Source organism: Passer domesticus, chromosome Z (genome assembly GCF_036417665.1).
Source record: "Passer domesticus isolate bPasDom1 chromosome Z, bPasDom1.hap1, whole genome shotgun sequence".
Lineage (NCBI taxonomy): Eukaryota > Metazoa > Chordata > Aves > Passeriformes > Passeridae > Passer > Passer domesticus.
In genome coordinates this window covers 76740328-76766417 of record NC_087512.1, presented here as the reverse complement: position 1 = coordinate 76766417, position 26090 = coordinate 76740328, and the positions used below count along the sequence as shown (strand labels likewise).

At 53.3% G+C, this 26090-nt stretch overlaps 1 protein-coding gene and 1 long non-coding RNA gene across 2 annotated transcripts in view; both read left to right on the top strand.

Moving 5' to 3' along the window:
• The window catches only part of LOC135291266 (uncharacterized), a 425721-nt gene that overhangs the window by 121163 nt on the left and 278468 nt on the right, over positions 1-26090 (top strand). The window lies entirely within an intron of this gene.
• On the top strand, positions 23312-24690 carry LOC135291200 (uncharacterized). The gene is made up of 3 exons (XR_010354061.1): positions 23312-23411; positions 23856-23969; positions 24598-24690. It is a non-coding gene; the product is annotated as an uncharacterized LOC135291200 (long non-coding RNA).

The window sequence follows — 26090 nt, the reverse complement described above, 5'->3', positions numbered from 1 at the left end:
ATGGTTTGAAGTTCCTGGAGGATGCTGGAGGCAAGTTTTCATTCTGCCTTTCCTGAGTGAATAATCAGGATCAATGCAACAAAAGCTCATTTATAAAGCATTTCCCTTAACATTATGTAAGGGCTGAAGGATTCTGAGAATCTTTCCCTGCTCCCTTCTGGAGCCCTGAGGGATCCCACAGGATCACTGTCAGTGGGAGGAAGGAGCATTTAGCTTTCAATCTTCCTCCCGTGTGCTGTGCCAGTGTGTCCTTCCGTGTGCTCTGTGCAGTCACAGAGAAGAGCAGAGAGGGAAGGGGCCGGGCCCAGGGCTGTGCCCCGGGGCTGAGCCTTGTGGGCAGCCTGAGGATCTCCTGCAGTGCCACAGGAGCTCTTCTGTCCTGCCTTCTTTTCAGCTGTACCTGTGGGTGAAGGCCCCACATCCAGGACTGAGGCTCTGGGAGATGCTGAGGGTAGGTCAAGGCCTTTCCCCTGGGAGAGCTGCCAGCTCAGAGCCCAAAGCTGGGCCAGGGAGGCAGCGCTGCAGGTGCCAGCACAGAACCATGCACGTGTGTGCCCACGCCCTGCACAATCCCCTCACCGCTGCTGCTGCGGCTCAGTGGTGCCCGTGCAGATCAGCAGAGATGGCAGAAGCTTCTGTGGCTGTTGAGTTACAGGTGTGTCTGCAGGGAGGACTTCTCCAGCTCCAGGGCTGGATGCTTGGCCCCAACCCAGCTCCCATGGCAGGGGTGAGTAGTGTGTCCCTGCTGACCCCACAGGCTGAGCCCCGCTTTTGTGGGATGCATTCCTGGGAAATGGAACTACTTTCTCTTAAGGTCCTCCAAAAGGAAAGACCCAAGATACTGCAGCCAAAAAGTCTCATGACTCAGATGAATTCCTGAGACAAACACAGAAGGAAGCACCCGGAGGACAAGGTGGGTGCCTTTCCTTCATGCTTCCCCTGGGACTCAGCAGCCGGGGGCTTTGGCTGCACATCTGGACACGCCGTGCCCGGCACAGCGTGAAGGGATCCATGGCAGCCTCGCTGCCCCGCTGCTGCTTTCACATCCTGCAGGGCTGTTTCCCAGCCTGGCCTGGCTGCAATTCCTCCCCAGCCTCTGCAGGATGGAATTTGGCAGTAGCTGACAGGGTGCCCCAACGGTACTGTGGGCCTGAGATCCCCTGCCATTTCCCAGTCTCTGAGAAGATCAGGCGGTGCAGCTGTTTGCACAAGGGAGTGCACTGGCCCAGCCCCAATTACCTGGGCTTTTTCCTGATCTTTATCTGTGACTTAGACAAGCATTGCCTCCTGAAGGTGCCACCTCCCCAGTGGGGAATGTTTCCATTTGATCCAGTTGTCCCTTTTTTCCTTTTTCAAGTGATGGACCAAAAGGCTGTTCAGGAGGAGGAACACTCAGGGAGAAGCAGTGGCTCATTGGCAGCCCCTGCTGCGGGAAGGAAGGCGATGCCAGACACGGGCACAGGCACAGCAGGTAATTGCTGTGCTGGGCTCAGCCCTGGCCGGGGCTGTGTGGCAGCAGCTCTTCCCCCAGGGCCTGCCCTTGCCCGGCCCGGCAGCAGCCAAAGCTGGAGGCGCCTGGGCTTCCAGGCCTCTGGAGCTGGTTCAGAGCCCCGGGGAAACGGGACTGGTGCAGCAAGGTCCCTGGCACTGCAGCTGCTGCGGAGCTGGCCCTGAGTGCCCAGAGGCCCAAGGCACAGGAGCAGCCCCGAGCAGGAGCCCTGCCGCCAGCCCAGGGCCAGAGCCAGCCCTGGCTCCCGACTGGGCAGGGGCTGCGCTGGGTCCTGACAGGGCCTGAGCCTGTCCCCTGGGGCTGGGGGTGCTGTCACGGGGCAGGGAGGGCCAGGGCTGGCATTGGCTGCTCAGGGATGGCTTTGGCCCGTGTCCCTGGCAGCAGCCACTGCCCAAGCAGCTGCGCTGCCCCCGGGCTCTCCTCCCGGCCTGCTGGGCTTTCTTGGCTGGCACAGCCTGTGCCAAGGGCCGGCAAGGTGCCTGCAGGCCCCAGCTCTGGGGGAAACAGAGAACGTCCTGCCCGTATCCACCGTGCTGCCAGCTCAGCAGTGCAGCACAGCACGGGCTCACGCTCCCCATCGCTCCCACAGATGCAGCCGGCACCACAAGACCTGTTCCCGATGCCCAGGATGGCCTCGGAAGGGGTTTCTGTCAGGGAACAGTCTGCTGGCTAGGGTTACTGGGAGGCGTGCTTTCTTTGGAGCTTGTCTTCATGTTGGGCTGCTTTGGAATCGGGTATTCCTGGAAGATAAAACAGTGAGTGTTTTGTTGCTCTCCCCCTCAAACAGCTTCTTTTGAAAGTCTAACGTGGTCAGGGAACATTCCCATTGAGACTGCAGTGGGGTTGTGGCCAGTCCATGATTGTCCAAATAACTCTGCTGAGGGTTCTGCTGCTGCCCAGTGCTTCCATTGGCCTCTCAATTGCTGGGCCTTGTCCTGGGGGCCCGCTGGGGCTGCAGCCAGAGCTGGCTCCCACTGAGGCTGCCTGGCCAAGAGCAGCCCCAGGGGCACGGGGCAGAGGCAGAGGGAGGTGGGGAGGAGAAAGAGCAGGGCCGAGATTGCCCTTGAAAGGCAGAGGCGCTCTGGGGCCCGCTCCTGGCCAGGGACCCTGCCCAGAGCCGTGCCCTGCTGGCCGGGGCCTTGAGGGGCAGCTGTCCAGCTGGGCCCAGCTGTGCCAGCAGCTCCAGCCGTGCTGGGGAGCCTTGCCAGCTCTGGGCCCTGCTGTGCACGAGGGTCCCTGTGTGCCACTGGCAGCTGGGGCCTCAGCCACCTCCTCTCTGCACAGGAGCGCCTTGGGACAGGAGTTGGAAGACAGTGGCTGCACCTCACACCGACAGCGTGAGCAGCTTCTCCAGCAGCAGTAACGGCCTGGACAGCCCTCTCAAGTGTTCTGTGAAGAGGACCCCAGAACAACCGTCGACAAGGAAGCCTCTTATTGCCCCGTAGATCCCACTGCCACCTGCTCTCCCCATTGGCCTCCCCAAGCTGCCTTCATTCCTTTTTTTATCTCAGTCTGTCCCATCCCAGCCAACCCGAGTTCCGCTAGGGACCCCAGGACCAGCCCAGCACCTTCCAGCACCTCCTCAGACCAACACATCCCTTCCCCTGCCCCTGAGCCCCCTGGCCTTGCCCTCTAGGCAATACTGAAGGTGACACCCCACCCCACCCCACCCCACCCCACCCTCCCCCCCCCTCCAACTCCCGCTTGCAGGGTAGGCAATGGCCCATTCCTGTGTTGAAATAAAGAGATGGATTTGTGTCCTAGTTTGAAAGCAAAACCAGTGAGAGGCTCCAAGTCAGAAATACAATTTATTAGGAAACGGGAAAAAAAACTAAAATACATGCAATAATACAAAAGAAAAACCACTGACAGGGTCAGAATACAGCCTGACACCCTGCTAGTTAGGGTGGTGGTAGCAGTCCAGATGAAATGGACTTGTGGAAGTGGTGATCCTGTCGAAACAATCTGGTAGCTCTCATCCTCTGGAAAAGCAGTGGGTAAGGGCGGCGGTTCCTCTGGGAATCCAGTGGAGAGACTGCTTGTTGTGTCCCAAAACCCAGATTATATCCAGCTGGGGATGCTTAGCTCCTCCCCCATGGGCAGAGCATCTCACAGTGGGCTGATATCATTCTGCCTCATGCTGTGGGTCCTTGATTAGCCATGAAACAGAAATGGCTCTGGGAGGGAGTTATCTCTGAGTCATGTGGCAAGACATTGATGGGCCCATTAACAGGAGATAAGGAAGAAACCATGCCCCTCCTGGTTTCAGCAGCTCTTCAGGATGGCATTAGAATACATCTTTACACTGCAACCCAGGACAAGCGGTCACCCCAGTGTCCAGGTGGCAGCAGCAGCAAAGCCCACCCAGCACCAGCACTGACTGAGCTCCATGCCCAGCAGGAGCCGTGGATGCCCACGGTGTGGGCAGGCAGAAGCCAGGCAGGGGCTGCTGTTGAAATGGAGGTTTTGGGGGGTTCAATTAAGTTAGCAATATGGACTAAGCATTTAAATTTTAAATTGTAGAATTATGTGTTGAATTTTAACCTTTTACTTAAGAAACCTCTGCCATGGTACAAAGGGCATAGGAAAATGCAAATTTCTGAAGCTTCTTGCTATGAAGGACAATACCAGCGTCATAAATAGGGCAGGAGATCTTTCTCCTTTTTAATGCCTTTATTAAAAACATTCAGCTCAGGTTGGGGAGAAACGACAGGTCACCCGCACCCCACTGCTCCCAGGAGTGGCACGGAGGAGGAGGATGATGCAGCTGTGACCGCTGGTATGCAGGCAGAGCTGGGGCTTCCGTCCTCGAGGGAGTAGTGGGAATTCCACTTTTTTGGTCTAACATTCCAGGTCCTCTTCCTAGCTGACATCCTTTCAGGTTAGGGTGAGGAGTAAAAAGGATCTTAGCAGATACTGGATTAAGTTCCTCACCTTTGGACATTACTTAGGTTTCTTAGTTCCATGTTGGCTCATTGTTTTTAGGGTTTTTTTCCTGGAAAATTGCAAAATTTGGTGAAATGCATTCTCATCTGCATACTAGCTCTGGTGTCATCCCCCCCACCCTGCTACCTGCAGGCTCAGGTGAATCAGCAGGGGGACAATTGCGCTTGATTTCTAACCATTAACAGGTAATTGAAGAAAAACTATTAACAAGAGGTGATTGCAATGTGAAGCTACCAACAAGAAACAGTCAAAACTTCAACTCACAACAACTGGCCCTACCTGTTTAACTTTGCAGCCTTAAAAAAAAAGCACAACTTTTTTACACATAACAGTCCCCCCTTTTTTTCTTTGATCAGGCTGAAGCTTAAGCTTGCATCAACTTGCAATTTTTGGCTCATTAGCATAGAATTTCTTATAATTTTTATATTGATTATAAAATTCCTGAGCACTTTGGTGATCATAGTTACTCAATTTCATTCCTTTTTTTGGTTTTTTTCAGGTTAATTTCTTTAGAGATCCGTAGGTTATTCTGTACGGCAGATGTCACTATTTTAAATAAGCAGGGAAATAAGAAGAGCAAACTAACATGTGTACACACTGTGAAGAAGGCTTTAGTTTTCCAACCTCTTTTGAAAGTCCATGGGTTATCCCACAAGTGGAATCCAGTGCAGGAGTCCTTTCTTGATTTCTTACATATGCTAGTTTTCTTATTTCGTTTAAGATGCTTCAAACGACTGCTACAACTAATTTGATTTGATAAATTACTGTTTTGGTTTAGGTGAGTTGGTCATTAATATGATTAAGAGCTAATGCGGTCTGATTAGATATTATCTCTAATACTGCTTGTAGCTTCGTAATTTTGTTTACTATATATTGCTTCTTCCATTTGGTTTTTCTTAAATCGCTGTATATAGGAACTGTTCAACTTGATCCAGATTCCTTGGGTAATATAAAGAAAGCTTGTTTTATAATCCTAATGATGCAACTGCCAGACCAGTCTCTTGGCAATTTAGTGGATGCTGTAGTAGCATAGATCCAAAACAGGTGTTTAGGGGTCTCCCGAAATGTGTGATTAGTTTCTGTTGGGCCCTGCCAATATTTAGAAATTTCTTTCATTCTCCAAAAGAGGTTTATCTCTTTTTTATCATACTCATAAAGTCTATATGTTTTATTGTAAATGCACTTGTTCTCTTTTTTCTTAACAGGCCAAATTCTATTTGGATCTCTTGGGATCCACCGCGTAGCAGAGTCTTTTACTGCTAAATACCTTTTACAAGCCATTCTTCCTACTGGCGTACTGTACCCCTTCCTTTCCTTAACATACATTCTTCTCTTATTAGATTTTTACTTGGGGGTGTTGCTAAATGGTCTTGTTCTCTTCTTGCTTTTACTATTTCTTTTCCTCTGACCAGATTTACCAGGCTTGCTTCAGTAGCATCATGTTCAAAGTACCACCAGGCCTCTTCTACAGGGTGCTCTGCCAGGAGTTGCTGCCTAGAGGTGGCGGTGTTCCGGGCCATCCAATAGATTTTCTCATTCTCTTGATAAAAGATCAACTGGGAGAGGTTAACACAATTACGGCTTAAATTGGTGTGGACTCTCAACAAAGAACTTACTTCTTCTTCCTCACAGAGGGGTTGGTAGTACTCACTGCACGGCTCTCTTGGGCTCCCCAGAGCACCACGAGCAATGAAAGCCATTATTACTACCCTTCCCAAGAGTCCGGTATGGGTCATCTTGCACAGCCTGCCCACCCGGCCTTGCTTCTTGGGGATTTTACTAAGGAGAAGTTCCCAAGCTCTTTAGAGTCTCTTCTATTTGCTTCCCTGGTTAAACCTCTCTTGATCTGTCCTTACTGATTTGGTCTCTCTTAGGGGAGTACTCTGCAGAAGATTAACCCTCAGTCTTTGGTACTAAGTTGGGAGGACTTCACCAGAATTACCTATTAACAATTTTTAACTTTTACAAATCTCTTAAAACACTTTAGGATATGTTATGATTCTAAACTCTTTTCTTATGCAGTTCATCAGTCTTTTTGGCTCTTCCTTTTGAGTGTCAACTTTAAGTCTTTTGGTCCTTTTACAATGGTATACTCAGCTGAATTAACTCCTGATGTGGCTGAATCCTGTCCTGAGTTAGGGGGTGAGGGTGGTGTGGAATCTGATCCAATACCAGAGGGAAACACTGACCAATCTTGTCCAATGCTGGCGGGTGGGACTGGTCCTTTAATTCTCGTGATGTGGGTCCAACCCTTTTCTCTGGTCCGCACAGCTGAATTAGCGATGAGGAGTACCTGAAAGGGGCCTTCAAATTTAGGCATTAATGGTCTACTATTGCAGGATTATTTCAAAACCCAATCTCCTGGGTTAATGTTACGTGCTTTTCTGTCAAGAGGGGAGGTTTGGGGGAGGTATCCTCTTTTTCTAAGTCCTTCCAGGGTTCTTCCAATGACTTCTAAATATTTTCTGGTAGCTGCTTCTTCTTCCAAATAGTCTCCTGTGCTACAGGGTGTTAACAAGAATGGCAGTCCAAGCATCATTTCATAGGGTGAAATCCCTGTATCAGACCGGGGTCTTGTTCTGATGCGCAAAAGCATTAGGGGCAAACACTTTAGCCAATTCATTTTTGTTTCTTCGATCAGTTTAGTTAATACTAATTTTTGAGAGTTTTGTTCATCCGTTCCATCCTCCCAGAACTCTGGGGGTGCCACGGAGTATGTAATCTCCATTTTATTCCTAAAACTTCAATTATATTTTGCAATGTTTGGGCCACAAAATGTGGACCTCGGTCTGAGTCTATGGTATTCACCATTCCATATCTGGGGATGATGTTCTCCAAGATTACCCTTGCCACAACCTGGGCTGTTTCCTTTTTTGTCGGGAAGGCTTCTACCCAATGGGTGAGATGATCTACTATAACCAGTAGATGCTTCTATCCTTACTCTGGGGGCATCTTAGTGAAATCCATCTCTATGCTCTGGAAAGGCCTGAGAGTCAATTCCCTCCCTCCAGCTGCTACCTTTTTCATAACCTTCTGGTTCACTTTTTGGCAAATTAAACAGCCTTTTCTAATTGCTTTTGCTAGGTCATATACACTTATGCACAAGTTATTTCTTAGGAAATGATCACATAGTCCTTGGACGCCTCAGTGAGTTAAATTATGTGGTCCTGTTAGCACTGTCCCAGCAAGTGCTTTGTTTAGAAACACCCGTCCATCTGATCTTAACCACTCCCCTCGCTGCCCTTGGTGCAACTTTAAATCTTTTATAGCCTTTACTTTTTTTTTTACTAAATATAGGTTCTTATCGTCCTCCCTCCTCAGGCATGGTTTCTGCTTTAAAAACTTCTACCGGATCCCCTGGTTCTAAAGCTGCTTCCTTTGCTCTCCTGATCAGCTAGCCACGGTTTCACAACTTTAGGCTGAACAGTTTTGGGGGTCCAGTTGCTCCACAGTACCAGCAGCGCCTTTCGCTCAAAGGGGCTTGAGGCCTCTCCATTCCTCCTGTCCCTGACAGTACTGGCGTATCCTTGCCTGCTCCTGGTGGTGGACTCTCCCACTCTTTTGTTACCTTGGATTGTAGGATAGAGTTGCTTGCCCCCCACATTTCCTCTAGCTATAGCGACCATGATACTAGCCTTGGCCTTTGCTTTTTCTTCTTGCCTCCTTAAATATACCTTCAATGCTTCTTTCAATAACTCATTAATGTCCTTCTCTGGCCAATCTTCAATCTTTTCCAGTTTTCTCTGTTTATCAGGCCAAGATGTAGTAAGAAATTGGACCTTTAGTAGCGCCTGACCCTCCTTGGTGTCCGGGTCTGTTCTGGAGTACAACTGGAAGTTCTGCTTTAGGCAATTAAGCCAAGTAGCAGGAGTTTCATCCTTCTCTTGTGCACTCTTGAATGCTAATTTTGTATTAGTTGCATTGGGAACTGATTCTCTGATTCCCCCTGATTATCAAAGACCTGTACTCTATCATGGCCTTCCTTGCTTCCTTCCTCCTGATTAGGGTTCCAATTGGGATCCACTAGTGGCAATTTTTCTGCACCTGATGGCACTTGGGGCCCTGGATGATTATCTTTGTCCCAAATTCTTATGCTAGCACCTCTAATAATTCGGAACTCTTCTGGGGAAAATAATATATTTAGAATGGAATTCATTTCCCCCAAGTGCAGATATTTAGACCTAAGAATTGATCCACTTGGTTTGCAATACCCACAGGGTCTTCAACTAAATTCCCTAACTCCCTCTTGAATCCTCTCACCTCAGAAGCAGTTAGAGGAGCATTCACAAAACCAACACCTCCTGCTACTCCTCCCATAGGAACTTCTCTAAGGGGAAAAAGTCTCTCTACCTTGGAGGTCATGGATCGGGTACCGCAGTGTGGCCCATCTTCAGACACAAAATTACTCATTTGAGGGCTATTAGCATTAACCTGGACCTGCTGTAGGCCAACAGCTGTATCTGGTGATAAGAGGTTACCAGGTAAGGAGGCATTTGTCTCCCAGTTAGGAGGAGGTGGAGGGACAGCAGTAGGAGGGGGAGAAGAGCTTGAGTGCATGTTAAGTGGAGCTGGAGAAGGGGTGGAGCATGCAGCAGCTGAAGTAGGCACTAGTGGGGGTGCAGAAGCAGCTAAAGGAGTCGAAGGGGGTGGTGAGGGAATGGCCCCCATGGCCGCCGGGGGAAGAGACGGATCTGCTATTTGAGGTGCCCGAAGGAGAGGGTTCTAAGGTGGAGGGGCATCAGGAGGCAAGTAGTCCAGGGGGTGCCACCTTTTACTAATCTCTTTAATTCCAGCATCCCCTCCTTCATTCCCCTCTTTTGTCCTCTGCACCTTACAAATTCGCACTCCTTCATCCTCGAAAGCACTCTTTAACCAACAAGCTACATATAATAATTGCTGGGGATCAGTATCCTCTCGAGCTGTCACACACTGACTCAGCTGTTGACACATCCACTTGTCTTTTGTCCCACACCAGAGCCATCCACCTTGCACATCCAATTCTGGCCACGCTTCTGAACAGTAGTGAATCATCTTAAATTTATCTAAGCCCTCTGTGGCCTCTATAGAGTCCCATCTCTCTAACAGTTCACCTAGGGGAATATGGGGAGTTATATTCCCCAGTCTCTGGCCACTTTCCTTACTATTACACCCTTCCATTTTTTCGGGCCTCAAAAATTACAAAGGTGCTTCTGCTACTGACAGGCAGCTCAAAAGTAAATCCTATTTGTGAAGTCCCAGCCTCCTCTGCCGAAACTCCAATATGCCTGACCCTTTTCGTCAGGACTTTGTTGAGACCTCGGCCTCCTTTGCCAAGACTCAACAAAAAAAACCTCAAGACCCTGGCCTCTGAGGCTGAGTTTGCCTGACCTCCTTTCATCAGGACTTCGTTTGCCTACAGGACTTTTGATCTTGCCCAAATCCTACTCAGGACTTCTGAATTTGCCTGACGTCCCTTGTCAGGAATTAAAACAAAAGTATGGCCTGATTTTTAGTTTGCCTGACTTCCCCCTGTCAGGACTTACATTACCAGAGCTTTAAAAAACTCGGGATAGGCTTCCTCTGCCAGACCTTGTGCTTTGACTTCCGTCGTCAGGACTTAATAACAAAACTGCCTGATTTTCTAAATTGCGTAACTTCTTTCATTAGGACCTGTATCAGGGCTTTTGGGATGCGTGCCACTCACATACTATTTCCTCCGCACGCCCGGAGGGGGGTCCTCTTTACCCCTTTGGAGGCGCCTCAATCACCAATTCCACTCGCTTCCCCCTGTTCCCGGCCGGCCCCCTGGCGGGGGTGCGGAACCGCGGTACTGAGGGGTCCTCACTCGCTTCGAGGGCCCGAGCTGCCGGCCCTCGTCTCACTCACACACACTCGCTCGCCTCCCTCTCCTGCCGCCGGATACTCTCACCAGTCCGGCGCTGCTCCCTGTCACTGTCCCAAGCCGATCTTCTCTGATCCTGAGAGCCAGCTGTCCTGCAGGTCCAGGGCAGGCGGCCGTCCCAGTCCTGGTGTCCTCTTCAGGTGTGGATCTCCTGGACGAGACCCTAGCATAATAAATAGGGCAGGAGATCTTTCTCCTTTTTAATGCCTTTATTTAAAAAATTCAGCTCAGGTTGGGGAGAAACGACAGGTCGCCCGCACCCCCGCTGCTCCCAGGAGTGGCACGGAGGAGGAGGATGATGCAGCTGTGCCCGCTGGTATGCAGGCAGAGCTGAGGCTTCCATCCTCGAGGGAGTAGTGGGAATTCCACTTTTTTGGTCTAACATTCCAGGTCCTCTTCCTAGCTGACATCCTTTCAGGTTAGGGTGAGGAGTAAAAAGGATCTTAGCAGGTACTGGATTAAGTTCCTCACCTTTAGACCTTACTTAGGTTTCATAATTCCATGTTGGCTTCTTGGTTTTAGGGGTTTTTTTCCTGGAAAATTGCAAAATTTGGTGAAATGCATTCTCATCTGCATACTAGCTCTGATGTCACCTCCTCCTGCTACCTGCAGGCTCCTGGGAAGCAGCAGGGGGACAACTGCGCTTGATTTCTAACCATTAACAGGTAATTGAAGAAAAACTATTAACAAGAGGTGATTGCAACATGAAGCTATCAACAACAAATAGTCAACCCTTCAACTCTCAACAACTGGCCCAACCGGTTTAACTTTGCAGCCTTAAAAAAAATGGATAATTTGTTGGGGCGAACACCCCAGGTGTGGAGACACGAGGCTTGACTCCATTTCAGAAGGCTGATTTATTATATATTCTATTAAAATACTACATTAAAACTATACTAAAAGAACAGAGAGGAAAAAATGACCAGAAGGCTACAAAGAAGAAGAATAGAATGGAATGCATAACAAAAATCTTGTGACTGCTCACAGGCTCAACACAGTTGGCTGTGATTGGTCATCAAGTGAAACCAATCCACATGGACCAATGGAAGATACACCTGTTGCATTCCACAGCAGCAGATAGTTATTGTTTACATTTCTTTCCTGGGGCCCTCAGCTCCTCAGGAGGGGAAAAATCCTAGGAAAGGATTTTTAATAAAATATCATAGCTACAGATAACTTTTTTACTCATAACACCAGGAGAAGACCAGGGAATGCAGGAAGGCTAGACTAAGGAGCTCCTCTGTCTCCAAGCTGATCCAAACCAACAGACGTACTCAGATAAGCACCAGGGGACCACAGTGCACGCACAAAGGAGAAAAGTTCAAAAGTTCAGCCATGAGCAAGACCACAGCCTTCGGCCTCAGAGACCACCAAAGACCCCAGTGTGACCACCACAGGAAACAACGCGTGCCCAGAAGGGCGTGGATCTCATCGCCATGGGAGGGGAGGACAGGCGGGGCCAGGGGTTGAATGTGCATGAAGAGATTGTGTAATGCATTGCATATGGAACAGGTTTGTGAACAAAGATGTGGCTCGGACCAGGGCTTGGGGCACAAGTTTTCACGAGAGCCATCTCACCTGTGCCAGGCCCTGACACACATCCCCACTTCATAACTACATCAGTTTGTGGAGTGGCGCTACAGGACATGAAATGTAACAACGCAGACACGCATCTCTCCAAGGTAAAAAAGGGGGCAGTTGAATTTCTGACTCCAACATTTACAGATTTCCAAAAGTGACAGTGGATTGGAGGGTGAAAGTGCCACTTCTCCAATGACACTGGACAAACCAACAGTCCATCAAATTTCTCCTCCTGCAGAAAAGAATGCATAACAATACGTTATTTGCATAACGTGTGTGAGAAAGTTTGTTACAAGAATGTAAACATCAGAAGGTTTAGAAAAACTTGTCCTAGGGTGAGGTTATGATGCTTGCATCCCCAGTCGTGTGTTCTGTTAATGCTGGATATTACGTACTGTGCCTTCACGACTGGCCCTGAAGAGCAAGGTTTGTTTTGGTTTGTTATCAGCCTGCTCCCCCACGGCTGGCAGGACAGACAGACAGCTCAATTCATAATGCAGCTTTTGCTTTTTGCTTTGCTTGCTGTTGCTTGCTTTGCTCTTGCTTCTGCTGTGCTCCTGCTTTGCTTTTGCTTTTTGGCTTCTGCTTGTTAGTCAGTTTAGCTAAGCAGTCCAGATTTTTCCCTGGACCGTTTTTCCTTTCCCTTTTTGAAACCACTCACACCGGCTCCAGACTGGGACCTGGGAAACACCGAGAGTTTGCATCCTGTGGCCTGCAGCAGCTATCCCCAGCGCCGGAGGGAGCGACAGCAGAGCCACCACTGCCAGGAAAGACTTTCTGAATTTGTCATCCTTTTCAGATGGGTGAAAGCATTGTCATCTGGTATTGTTCATTTTGTGTGCTGGGGGTGTTTTGCCTGTCAAATAAACAGGTTCTTTCCACTTCTCTGCAAGGAATCCTACCCGAACTGCTGGGGGGAAGGGGCCATGTGGGGTTGCTTTCTGGGGGGCCCCTTTGGAGGTTTTCTCCCAGAGTGACCCTAATCCAGGACAGAATATTAAAAACCAGGGCGACAGTGGAGTCTATTTATTCTGCATATGGCTTCACTGTGACCAGCGGTGGGAAGGGAAGGGAAGGGAAGGGAAGGGAAGGGAAGGGAAGGGAAGGGAAGGGAAGGGAAGGGAAGGGAAGGGAAGGGAAGGGAAGGGAAGGGAAGGGAAGGGAAGGGAAGGGAAGGGAAGGGAAGGGAAGGGAAGGGAAGGGAAGGGAAGGGAAGGGAAGGGAAGGGAAGGGAAGGGAAGGGAAGGGAAGGGCTGTGTAGCCTCAGGGTCCGACAGGGCTGGTGATCAGCCCCAGAGACACAACAACCCAGGTGCAACCAGACTTGATTTCCAGGTCGAAACACTCGGCATAGCTGGCCTGGACTTCCCTGTAGGGCACGTGGGGGCTTTGGAGTCCCCCGTAAGGTGCACGAGGGGGTGGGGCCCCTTGTGACACACCCAGGGATATTTTAGGTTTCCTCTGAGGCAGGGAGGGCAATGGGGTCCACTTCAAGTCATGCAAGGGATTTGGAATCCTGTGTGAGGCATGTAGAGGGTTTGGGATCTCTCCCAAGGTGTGCAGGGAGCTGGGATGTCTCCTGAGGCACATGTCGGGGTCCTAGGGTCTCATTTCACATGTAGAATGGGCTGTGGACTCTCGTAAGCGTGCAGGTGCTTTGTGTCCCTCCTGCTGTACACAGTGGGGCCGGAGTGTCTGCTGAGGCACGCAGGGGACGGGGACCTCCGGCAGTCCCTCCCGGGCCCGTGCGGCTCGGGGCTGCCGCGGCCCAGGGCCAGCCGCCGTGCCGGGATGGCAGTGGCGAGGCGCCGAGGTGGAGCTGCCCCGCCGGGTCACGCTGCACCGGCACGGCACGGGCGGTGCTGAGCGCCGGGCAGTCGGCACCACCAGCCCAGGGGCCACAGCCCCGGCCCTGCCTCTTTTGGGGCCAGGCACAGACAGCCCAGTGGGACGGGCACCGCTCAGCGCCTGAGGGGACGGAACAGATGCCAGAGGAGCCCCAGGAGCCCTGGACAGGGCCCTGGCATTGCCCGCCCGGCTCCCCCGGGCCTGTGGCCATCCCGGGCAGCAGGGGCTCGCTCTGGGCCGTGCTCTCCCCGGCCAGCGGGGCTCCGGGCCAGCACCCGGCTCCTGCCACTGCCCTGAGAATGCTGAGGGGCTTTCGCGGCGGAACTGAACTTGACAGGGACAGAATTCATAGGAGACTTGTTCTGGCCTTTTACAAGGTTAACTGAGAAACAACTTAAAATCCCAGGCTAAATCGTCTGCTTTAACGTGTGGGGATTCCTTCAAGACCCTTCCTAATTCCCATAGTGCCGGGCCGGGCCACGTCCCAGCGAGCACCAACACCCAGCAGCTCGATGGATGCAGCACGGCTGGCACCAGGGAAATGAGTCAGTGTCCCTACAGCTGCCTGCTCTGCCTGCACGGCTGTCACGCAACAGCAATGTTACAGAAGGAACAGGCATTTTTACATCCTCACGACCGTGTGATCTTTGGTCCTGGCAGTGGATCAGAGAGAAAAGCCAAATGTGACAGAGTAAACGTGACTCTAGGAGAGGGATGCCTCAGCAGAGGGTCTGGGGACCTGTGGTGCCAGCCAGTGGCCCGGCACTTGGACACAGCAGCAAGACCCCAGACTATCACACTTCACCTGGGAGGGTAGAAAAGCTCAGGGGTTCTTTGTTCAAGGTCCTCCAGAGGCACCAGCTGAAGCTGCCACAGTTCCACCTTGATAAAACTGTTTAAAAAGATCCAGAGGTCTGACACTCTGCTGTGGAGGACATTCCACATGTTATATTTGCCCAATTATCCAATTTTAAAAGAAGCCACAAAAACAACCAAACAAAATGAAACGAAACAGCAATTTGAATTATGTAGCTTAATATATATACAATTGAATACATTCAAAATATTGACAGTATCATTTGCTGGCAGTAACGAATAATTTGGTCCTGATAATAGCGTATAAGCAAAAATAACCATGCGGGGTATGCGTGGGGTACGGAGTGCAGGGCTTTTGGACCCCCGTCACCTCACGTACTAGCGTGTCAAGCCAAAATTCCCCTTTTTATGCTGTATGTCATTACCATCTCCTCCCATTTTCAATTCATCACACTTGTATCACTGCCCTCATCATCACCTTTACCACGCATGCTCCACACTTCTTTAAGTAAGTTGTACCACTGTTTGGGGATATTCTTTGAGGAAGGCCTCTCCTCTTCCTCCATGTCCTGTAGTTCACCTTTTGGATTACACATGCGCACCAAGCTGCTACAGTATAAGCCAATACTGTGTTCTAACATTAAAGCAGTGGATCTCATATAATCAACATTTTCCTGGTGTCCAACCAAATTCTCCTCTCTTCCACTAAATTTAATCATAGTTATCTCTTGCTTCCTCCTCTTCTGAACATCTGCAGGAGACCTGTAGGGAGAGGGATAAACCCTCCTCTCCCTTTCATGCTTGGCATTACACCTTTAACTGTTTTATTATTTCCAAATATTAATTACTTTATTAATATTGATTACTCTTTCAAATTTGTCAGCATGAATGATATCTATTTACCACACACAGTTCTCATCTTTTGGGCATTTAGGAGCTTTTCATTTTGCTTTGCACCCAAGAAAAATATACCCCCAAATGTGCACAAATAACTCCTTTCGCATATCCTCCTTTTCAGCTGGTTTTTCCATTTTTCTCTGCTATCTTGTCCTCATCTTTCCACAAGTCCTGTGTCTATTCAAGTCCAGCCTGGGACCGTGCACGCATTTGCTTTAGTTCTGTAGTGATTTATGCCCAGCCATCCTGCCAACCACACCCATTTCAATGTTGCAACAACCTAACTCTGGGCTGCAGTATGTGAATCACACTCGGCTGTGTGAGATGGCAGAGCACCAGAGCAGGCTCTGAAGAAGGGGCATTCGGTACATTAGTGAAGTGAGTGCTGGAACCTGGGCTAGCTCTTAGAACTCCGGCACTACGGCAGGAGTCGGGAACTGCCTCGCTATGGGGATTTACCAGAGGCAGAACCTGTAGTGCCACTTGCTCTCCAGTGCCAGACACAAGCCACGACAGGGACGAGGCACAGGAGAAAGGAGGAGGCATCCCGTCTTCAGGTTCCGCAAGGAACACCTTAGTCCAGGCGAAGAGAACAGGATGAAAAGCCCCTAGCTGTACTGCCCAAGGGGTTTTGTACACATACAAGTCATGGGGTGGGTGCAAACAATGAACCAATAGGGAATGCTCAGGAGAGGAGTGAGGGGATTACATCAAGTGTCTGGGGCCAGTTGGGGTAGGAGGGTGGAGAGGATGGGTCACAAGGGCCAATGGGGCTCCCAGGAGTAGGGGAATTCCAAAGGGGAGTTGCAGTCAGGGATTGGCCCAAAGGTTTGGGAACCAAGGGGCTGGGTTGCCTTGACAGGCAGGGAAAGAGCTGGAACAAGGGGTGGGGAAGGGCACGAGGGACAGTTTGGAGGGAGGGTAAAACCCACAGGTGAACCAAGTCAGGAAAAAAAATGGGGGATAACAGAGCCCTTAAACAACACTTAAAATGAAATCAATAAAATAAATTTGAACTGCAACAATAAGAGCATCTTGAGGGACGCAGCCTGACCAGCAATGTCAGCAGGCAAAAGAAAGGTTTTGCTTTGCAATGGCCCTTTGATGAAGCAAAACATTTACAATCAGGGCAGTCCATTCATGCGGACGGGCGCACACTCTGGGGGTAGAGCTGAGGCCATGAGGTCACAGCAGGGCTCTGGGGTCACAGCAGGCTGAGCTCTCAGCAGGCCCCGAGGTCACAGAGGTGCCAGAGGTGCCAGAGCCCCGTGGTTGCACAGCAGCACAAGGAGCCAGCACTCAGTCCCTGAGCACAACTGTTGCGGCAGCAGCGGCGGTGGCAGCAGCGGTGCTGACGTTGGGACAGCGGTGTCGGGACAGCGGTGGCAGCAAGAGCTGCAGGACTGGCGGAGGACAAGGCACCATGGCCCTTGCTCTGCGCCTCCTACTCCTGCTGCTCCTGGCCGTGGCCCTGCCTGCCAGGGCTGCCCAGGCTGCTCCGCTGCAAGCGCGGCGAGCAGGTGAGCCGGCAGCCTGGCTGCCCTTTCGCGGGACAGCGCTCCCGGCTCCCTGGGAAGCGCTGGGGATGGTTTTGCCCAGGGCTTTTGGGAGGGTTTCCTCTGTGGGAGGGAGAGAGACCCCACGGGCCCTGGGCTACTCCAGCCACCCCTCCAGAGATGTTGCAAAGGGCCTGCAAAGAAGTTGGAGAGTGAGCAGGAGCCAGCCCAGAGCTCCCCAGGCCCCTGTGCACCTTTGGCCATGTCCATTCACATCTGGCTCCCACAGCCTTACCCAACACCCCTGCATTGCCCAGTTCTCTGTGGCAGAAGGGGATCCCAGCACACCATGGAAATGGTTCTGGTCTCTGCTCCCTTATAGCCTGGAATCGTGACATGGGTTTTCAGGACGTCCTGATGAATGATGGTTTGAAGTTCCTGGAGGATGCTGGAGGCAAGTTTTTATTCTGCCTTTCCTTAGTGAATAATAAGGGTCAGTGCAACAGAAGCTCACTTATAAACCATTTCCCTTAACAAAATCTTAAGATTAAAAGAATCTGGAAACCTTGCCCTGCTCCCTTCTGGAGGCCTGCGGGCTCCCACAGGATCACTGTCAGTGGGAGGAAGGAGCATTGATCTTTCAGTCCTCCTCCCGTGTGCTGTGCCAGTGTGTCCTTCCGTGTGCTCTGTGCAGTCACAGAGAAGAGCAGAGAGGGAAGGGGCCGGGCCCAGGGCTGTGCCCCGGGGCTGAGCCTTGTGGGCAGCCTGAGGATCTCCTGCAGTGCCACAGGAGCTCTTCTGTCCTGCCTTCTTTGCAGCTGTACCTGTGGGTGAAGGCCCCACATCCAGGACTGAGGCTCTGGGAGATGCTGAGGGTAGGTCAAGGCCTTTCCCCTGGGAGAGCTGCCAGCTCAGAGCCCAAAGCTGGGCCAGGGAGGCAGCGCTGCAGGTGCCAGCACAGAACCATGCATGTGTGTGCCCGCGCCCTGCACGATCCCCTCATCGCTGCTGCGGCTCAGTGGTGCCCGTGCAGATCAGCAGAGATGGCAGAAGCTTCTGTGGCTGTTGAGTTACAGGTGTGTCTGCAGGGAGGACTTCTCCAGCTCCAGGGCTGGATGCTTGGCCCCAACCCAGCTCCCATGGCAGGGGTGAGTAGTGTGTCCCTGCTGACCCCACAGGCTGAGCCCTGCTTTTGTGGGATCCATTCCTGGGAAATGGAACTACTTTCTCTTAAGGTCCTCCGACAGGAGAAACCAAAGACATGGCAGGCAAGAAATTCCAGGACCCATTAGTAATCATGTGGCAAATGCTGAAGGAACGTCTGCAGAGAAGACAAGGTGGGTGCATTTCCCTCATTCTTCCCCTGGGTCTCAGCAGCTGGGGAAGACTTTGGCTGCACATCTAGACACGCCGTGCCTGGCACAGCTGGAAGGGATCCATGGCAGCCTCGCTGCCCCGCTGCTGCTTTCACGCCCTGCAGGGCTGTTTCCCAGCCTGGCCTGGCTGCAGCTTCTGCCCAGCCTCTGCAGGAAGGCATTTGGCATCAGCTGACAGACAGCCCAAACTGGACCACCGGACATGCCCACCCTCAGATCCCCTGCACTTCCTGGTGTCCAGGCAGATCAGATGTTGGGGCTCTTTGGGGAAGGAAGCAGCCTTGGGTTGTCCCAAAATCCTGGGTGTTTTCTGATCCTTATCCATTCCTTTCACAAGTGATGCCTCCTGAAATTGTCCCCTTGCCCATTCCCAGTCAGGAATGTTTCCATCTGATCCAGCTGTCTCTTTTCCATTTTCCAGAAATGAAAGGAGAGCCTGTGCAGAAGGAAGCATTTCCCAGAGGAAGCAGTGGTTCTGTGCCAGCCTCTGCTGCAGGAAGGGAGGCCATGCCAGGCACAGACACAGGAGGTAATTGCTGTGCCTCTGGGCCTGAGCCCTGCTGAGGCTTGAGCTGCCCTCTCTGCTGCTTGGCAGTGCGGGCACAGCCTGGACTAGAGCGGCACAGCCCAGGGGAATTATCCCGAGCAGGCTCAGGGCACTCGGGTCCTGAGCAGTCCTGCTGGGGTCCCTCCTTGGGAGACATGTCCTGAAACCTGGCAGCGACTGCACGGGGTGCCCACGGTGGGGAAAGGACAGAGGGGGAGAGCAAGGCTCCAGTGTGTCCTGAGAGGGCCTGGCTGTTTGCCCTTGGGATCTGGGGGGTGTCCCCACAGAAGGAGGGCAGGAGGGACAGAGGGAGGTAGGGAGGCATAGCTGTGGCACTGCCTGCTGCAGTTTGCCCCAGGGCTTTAGGGAGGATTTCCTCTGTGTCTGAGGGAGAGAGCCCCAGGGCCCTGTGCTGCTCCAGCCACTCCTCCCTGGGATGTTGCTGAGGGCAGGGAAAGGGTGTGGAGAGTGACCAGGAGCCAGCCCAGAGCTCCCCAGGCCCCTGTGCACCTTTGGCCATGTCTATTCACATCTGGCTCCCACGGCCTTAGCCGACCCCCTTGCAGTGCCCAGTTTCCCGTGGCAAAACGGGATCCCAGCACACCCTGGAAAGTGTTCTCATCTGTGCTCCATTCTAGATGAAGTTGCTGGGAAGGCTTCTCCATCAGCTTGGATGAATAAAGTTTTGAAGCCCTTGGAGCCTCCTGCAGGTATGTTCTCAGTGTGCCACCAAGGAAGAATTGTAGACAAGCGGGCAGGAACCAGGTGACAGAAGCTTCTGTGGCTGTTGTGTTACAGATGTATCTACAGGGAGGACTTCTCCAGCTTCTCCAGCTCCTACCTTGGATGCTATACGCAAGCCCAGCTCCCATCACAGTGGTGAGTAGTGTGTCCCTGCTGACCTCAGAGGCTGAGCCTTGCTTTTGTAGGATCCATTCCAGGGAATTGGAAATATTTTTCTCTAAGGTACTCCAACAGGGAAAGTCCAAGATACAACAGATAAGATGTCCCTGCAACCATCCAAACAGATTAGGCAAGAGCTGAAGGAACCCCTGCAGACAAGAGAAGGTGGGTGCATTTCTCTCATGCTTCCCCTGGGACTCAGCAGCCAGGGGCTTTGGCTGCACATCTGGACACGCCATGCCTGGCACAGTGGGAAGGGATCCATGGCAGCCTCGCTGCCCCGCTGCTGCTTTCACATCCTGCAGGGCTGTTTCCCAGCCTGGCCTGGCTGCAGCTTCTGCCCAGCCTCTGCCGGAAGGCATTTGGCATCAGCTGACAGGCAGCCCAAACTGTAACACACCCTGAGATCCCCCACTATATCCAGCCCTGCAGATTAGGAAAAGGGTGTCTGTTTGGAGGTGGAAGTGCTCACATCATGCCACTGTAATCTGGCCATTTTCCTGCTCCATAAATTTCACAAATATTACCTCTGATGCCACCGCCCAAGTGGGGAACAGCTCCATCTGATGCAGCTGTCTCCCTTCCTTTGTCAAGAGATGGACATAATGCTTCAGTGGAAGTTGGCATTTCTTGAAGGAAGCACTCCATCTTCGGTGCGAGCCCCAGCTGCAGGAAGGAAGGCAATGCCAGACACGGGCACAGGCACAGCAGGTAATTGCTGTGCCAGGCTCAGCCCTGGCCGGGGCTGTGTGGCAGCAGCTCTTCCCCCAGGGCCTGCCCTTGCCTGGCCCGGCAGCAGCCAAAGCTGGAGGTGCCTCGGCTTCCAGGCCTCTGGAGCTGGTTCAGAGCCCCGGGGAAACGGGACTGGTGCAGCAACGTCCCTGGTGCTGCAGCTGCTGCGGAGCTGGCCCTGAGTGCCCAGAGGCCCAAGGCACAGGAGCAGCCCCGAGCGGGAGCCCTGCCGCCAGCCCAGGGCCAGAGCCAGCCCTGGCACACAATGGAAACAGTTCTCATCTTGGTTTGCTTCCAGACTGGGATGCTGGGAATGATTCTGCATTAGCCTGGCGCTCTGAAGTTGTGAAGCCCTCCGAGCATTCTGCAGGTATGTTCTCACTGTCCCACCAAGGCGAAATGTTTGACTGTCTGGTCAGGACCAGGTGACAGAAGCTTCTGTGGCTGTTGTGTTACAGATGTGTCTGCAGGGACGACTTCACCAACTCCTACCCTGGATGCTGCACAAAAGCCCAGCTCCTATGGCAGGGGTGAGTAGTGTGTCCCTGCTGAACCCTCAGGCTGAGCCCTGCTTTTGTGGGGTCCATTCCTGGGAAATGGAACTACTTTCTCTTAAGGTCCTACGACAGGAGAAACCAAAGACTTGGCCGGCAAGAAATTCCAGGACCCATTAGAAATCATGTGGCAAATGCTGAAGGAATGTCTGCAGAGAAGACAAGGTGGGTGCATTTCCCTCATGCTGCCCCTGGGACTCAGCAGCCGGGGACTTTGGCTGCACATCTGGACACGCCGTGCCCGGCACAGCGGGAAGGGATCCATGGCAGCCTCGCTGCCCCGCTGCTGCTTTCACGCCCTGCAGGGCTGTTTCCCAGCCTGGCCTGGCTGCAGCTTCTGCCCAGCCTCTGCAGGAAGGCATTTGGCATCAGCTGACAGGCAGCCCCAATTGCACCACAGGCCATGCCCACCCTCAGATCCCCTGCAATTTCCTGATGTCCAGGCAGATCAGATGTTGGGGCTGTTTGAGGAAGGAAGCAGCCTTGGGTTGTCCCAAAATCCTGGGTGTTTTCTGATCCTTATCCATTCTTTTCACAAGTGATGCCTCACCTTCCCCATTCCCAGTGAGGAATGTTTCCATCTGATCCAGCTGTCTCTTTTCCATTCTCCAGAAATCAAAGGAGAGCCTGTGCAGAAGGAAGCATTTCCCGGAGGAAGCAGTGGTTCCGTGCCAGCCTCTGCTGCAGGAAGGGAGGCCATGCCAGGCACAGACACAGGAGGTAATTGCTGTGCCTCTGGGCCTGAGCCCTGCTGAGGCTTGAGCTGCCCTCTCTGCTGCTTGGCAGTGCGGACACAGCCTGGACTAGAGCGGCACAGCCCAGGGGAATTATCCCGAGCAGGCTCAGGGCACTCGGGTCCTGAGCAGTCCTGCTGGGGTCCCTCCTTGGGAGACATGTCCTGAAACCTGGCAGTGACTGCATGGGGTGCCCATGGTGGGGAAAGGACAGAGGGGGAGAGCAAGGCTCCAGTGTGTCCTGAGAGAACCTGGCTGTTTGCCCTTGGGATCTGGGAGCTGTCCCAGCAGAAGGAGGGCAGGAGGGAGTGTAGGAGGGAGGGATAGCTGTGGCACTGCCTGCTGCAGTTTGCCCCAGGGCTTTAGGGAGGATTTTCTGTGAGTTTGAGGGAGAGAGCCCCAGGGCCCTGGGCTACTCCAGCCACCCCTCCCAGGGATGTTGCTGAGGGCAGGGAAAGAGTGTGGAGAGTGATCAGGAGCCAGCCCAGAGCTCCCCAGGCCCCTGTGCACCTTTGGCCATGTCCATTCCCATCTGGGTCCCATAGCCTTACCCGACCCCCTTGCAATGCCTTTTTCCCTGTAGCATTAGGGGATCCCAGAATGCCACAGATATGGTTCTGATCTCTGCTCCTTTTTAGACTGGAATCGTGACATGGGTTTTCAGGAAGTCCTGATGAAGGATGGTTTGAAGTTCCTGGAGGATGCTGGAGGCAAGTTTTCATTCTGCCTTTCCTTAGTGAATAATCAGGATCAATGCAACAAAAGCTCATTTATAAAGCATTTCCCTTAACATTATGTAAGGGCTGAAGGATTCTGAGAATCTTTCCCTGCTCCCTTCTGGATCCCTGAGGGATCCCACAGGATCACTGTCAGTGGGAGGAAGGAGCATTGATCTTTCAGTCCTCCTCCCGTGTGCTGTGCCAGTGTGTCCTTCCGTGTGCTCTGTGCAGTCACAGAGAAGAGCAGAGAGGGAAGGGGCCGGGCCCAGGGCTGTGCCCCGGGGCTGAGCCTTGTGGGCAGCCTGAGGATCTCCTGCAGTGCCACAGGAGCTCTTCTGTCCTGCCTTCTTTGCAGCTGTACCTGTGGGTGAAGGCCCCACATCCAGGACTGAGGCTCTGGGAGATGCTGAGGGTAGGTCAAGGCCTTTCCCCTGGGAGAGCTGCCAGCTCAGAGCCCAAAGCTGGGCCAGGGAGGCAGCGCTGCAGGTGCCAGCACAGAACCATGCATGTGTGTGCCCGCGCCCTGCACGATCCCCTCATCGCTGCTGCGGCTCAGTGGTGCCCGTGCAGATCAGCAGAGATGGCAGAAGCTTCTGTGGCTGTTGAGTTACAGGTGTGTCTGCAGGGAAAACTTCTCCAGCTCCAGGGCTGGATGCTTGGCCCCAACCCAGCTCCCATGGCAGGGGTGAGTAGTGTGTCCCTGCTGACCCCACAGGCTGAGCCCCGCTTTTGTGGGATGCATTCCTGGGAAATGGAACTACTTTCTCTTAAGGTCCTCCAAAAGGAAAGACCCAAGATACTGCAGCCAAAAAGTCTCATGACTCAGATAAATTCCTGAGACAAACACAGAAGGAAGCACCCGGGGGACAAGGTGGGTGCCTTTCCTTCATGCTTCCCCTGGGACTCAGCAGCCGGGGGCTTTGGCTGCACATCTGGACACGCCGTGCCCGGCACAGCGTGAAGGGATCCATGGCAGCCTCGCTGCCCCGCTGCTGCTTTCACATCCTGCAGGGCTGTTTCCCAGCCTGGCCTGGCTGCAATTCCTCCCCAGCCTCTGCAGGATGGAATTTGGCAGTAGCTGACAGGGTGCCCCAACTCTACTGTGGGCCTGAGATCCCCTGCCATTTCCCAGTCTCTGAGAAGATCAGGCGGTGCAGCTGTTTGCACAAGGGAGTGCACTGGCCCAGCCCCAATTACCTGGGCTTTTTCCTGATCTTTACCTGTGACTTAGACAAGCATTGCCTCCTGAAGGTGCCACCTCCCCAGTGGGGAATATTTCCATTTGATCCAGTTGTCCCTTTTTTCCTTTTTCAAGTGATGGACCAAAAGGCTGTTCAGGAGGAGGAACACTCAGGGAGAAGCAGTGGCTCATTGGCAGCTCCTGCTGCGGGAAGGAAGGCGATGCCAGACACGGGCACAGGCACAGCAGGTAATTGCTGTGCCGGGCTCAGCCCTGGCCAGGGCTGTGTGGCAGCAGCTCTTCCCCCAGGGCCTGCCCTTGCCCGGCCCAGCAGAAGCCAAAGCTGGAGGCGCCTGGGCTTCCAGGCCTCTGGAGCTGGTTCAGAGCCCCGGGGAAACGGGACTGGTGCAGCAACGTCCCTGGCGCTGCAGCTGCTGCGGAGCTGGCCCTGAGTGCCCAGAGGCCCAAGGCACAGGAGCAGCCCCGAGCGGGAGCCCTGCCGCCAGCCCAGGGCCAGAGCCAGCCCTGGCTCCCGACTGGGCAGGGGCTGCGCTGGGTCCTGACAGGGCCTGAGCCTGTCCCCTGGGGCTGGGGGTGCTGTCACGGGGCAGGGAGGGCCAGGGCTGGCAGTGGCTGCTCAGGGATGGCTTTGGCCCGTGTCCCTGGCAGCAGCCACTGCCCAAGCAGCTGCGCTGCCCCCGGGCTCTCCTCCCGGCCTGCTGGGCTTTCTTGGCTGGCACAGCCTGTGCCCAGGGCCGGCAAGGTGCCTGCAGGCCCCAGCTCTGGGGGAAACAGAGAACGTCCTGCCCGTATCCACCGTGCTGCCAGCTCAGCAGTGCAGCACAGCACGGGCTCACGCTCCCCATCGCTCCCACAGATGCAGCCGGCACCACAAGACCTGTTCCCGATGCCCAGGATGGCCTCGGAAGGGGTTTCTGTCAGGGAACAGTCTGCTGGCTAGGGTTACTGGGAGGCGTGCTTTCTTTGGAGCTTGTCTTCATGTTGGGCTGGTTTGGAATCGGGTATTCCTGGAAGAGAAAACAGTGAGTGTTTTGTTGCTCTCCCCCTCAAACAGCTTCTTTTGAAAGTCTAACGTGGTCAGGGAACATTCCCATTGAGACTGCAGTGGGGTTGTGGCCAGTCCATGATTGTCCAAATAACTCTGCTGAGGGTTCTGCTGCTGCCCAGTGCTTCCATTGGCCTCTCAATTGCTGGGCCTTGTCCTGGGGGCCCCGCTGGGGCTGCAGCCAGAGCTGGCTCCCACTGAGGCTGCCTGGCCAAGAGCAGCCCCAGGGGCACGGGGCAGAGGCAGAGGGAGGTGGGGAGGAGAAAGAGCAGGGCCGAGATTGCCCTTGAAAGGCAGAGGCGCTCTGGGGCCCGCTCCTGGCCAGGGACCCTGCCCAGAGCCGTGCCCTGCTGGCCGGGGCCTTGAGGGGCAGCTGTCCAGCTGGGCCCAGCTGTGCCAGCAGCTCCAGCCGTGCTGGGGAGCCTTGCCAGCTCTGGGCCCTGCTGTGCACGAGGGTCCCTGTGTGCCACTGGCAGCTGGGGCCTCAGCCACCTCCTCTCTGCACAGGAGCGCCTTGGGACAGGAGTTGGAAGACAGTGGCTGCACCTCACACCGACAGCGTGAGCAGCTTCTCCAGCAGCAGTAACGGCCTGGACAGCCCTCTCAAGTGTTCTGTGAAGAGGACCCCAGAACAACCGTCGACAAGGAAGCCTCTTATTGCCCCGTAGATCCCACTGCCACCTGCTCTCCCCATTGGCCTCCCCAAGCTGCCTTCATTCCTTTTTTTATCTCAGTCTGTCCCATCCCAGCCAACCCGAGTTCCGCTAGGGACCCCAGGACCAGCCCAGCACCTTCCAGCACCTCCTCAGACCAACACATCCCTTCCCCTGCCCCTGAGCCCCCTGGCCTTGCCCTCTAGGCAATACTGAAGGTGACACCCCACCCCACCCCACCCCACCCCACCCCACCCCACCCCACCCTCCCCCCCCCTCCAACTCCCGCTTGCAGGGTAGGCAATGGCCCATTCCTGTGTTGAAATAAAGAGATGGATTTGTGTCCTAGTTTGAAAGCAAAACCAGTGAGAGGCTCCAAGTCAGAAATACAATTTATTAGGAAACGGGAAAAAAAACTAAAATACATGCAATAATACAAAAGAAAAACCACTGACAGGGTCAGAATACAGCCTGACACCCTGCTAGTTAGGGTGGTGGTAGCAGTCCAGATGAAATGGACTTGTGGAAGTGGTGATCCTGTCGAAACAATCTGGTAGCTCTCATCCTCTGGAAAAGCAGTGGGTAAGGGCGGCGGTTCCTCTGGGAATCCAGTGGAGAGACTGCTTGTTGTGTCCCAAAACCCAGATTATA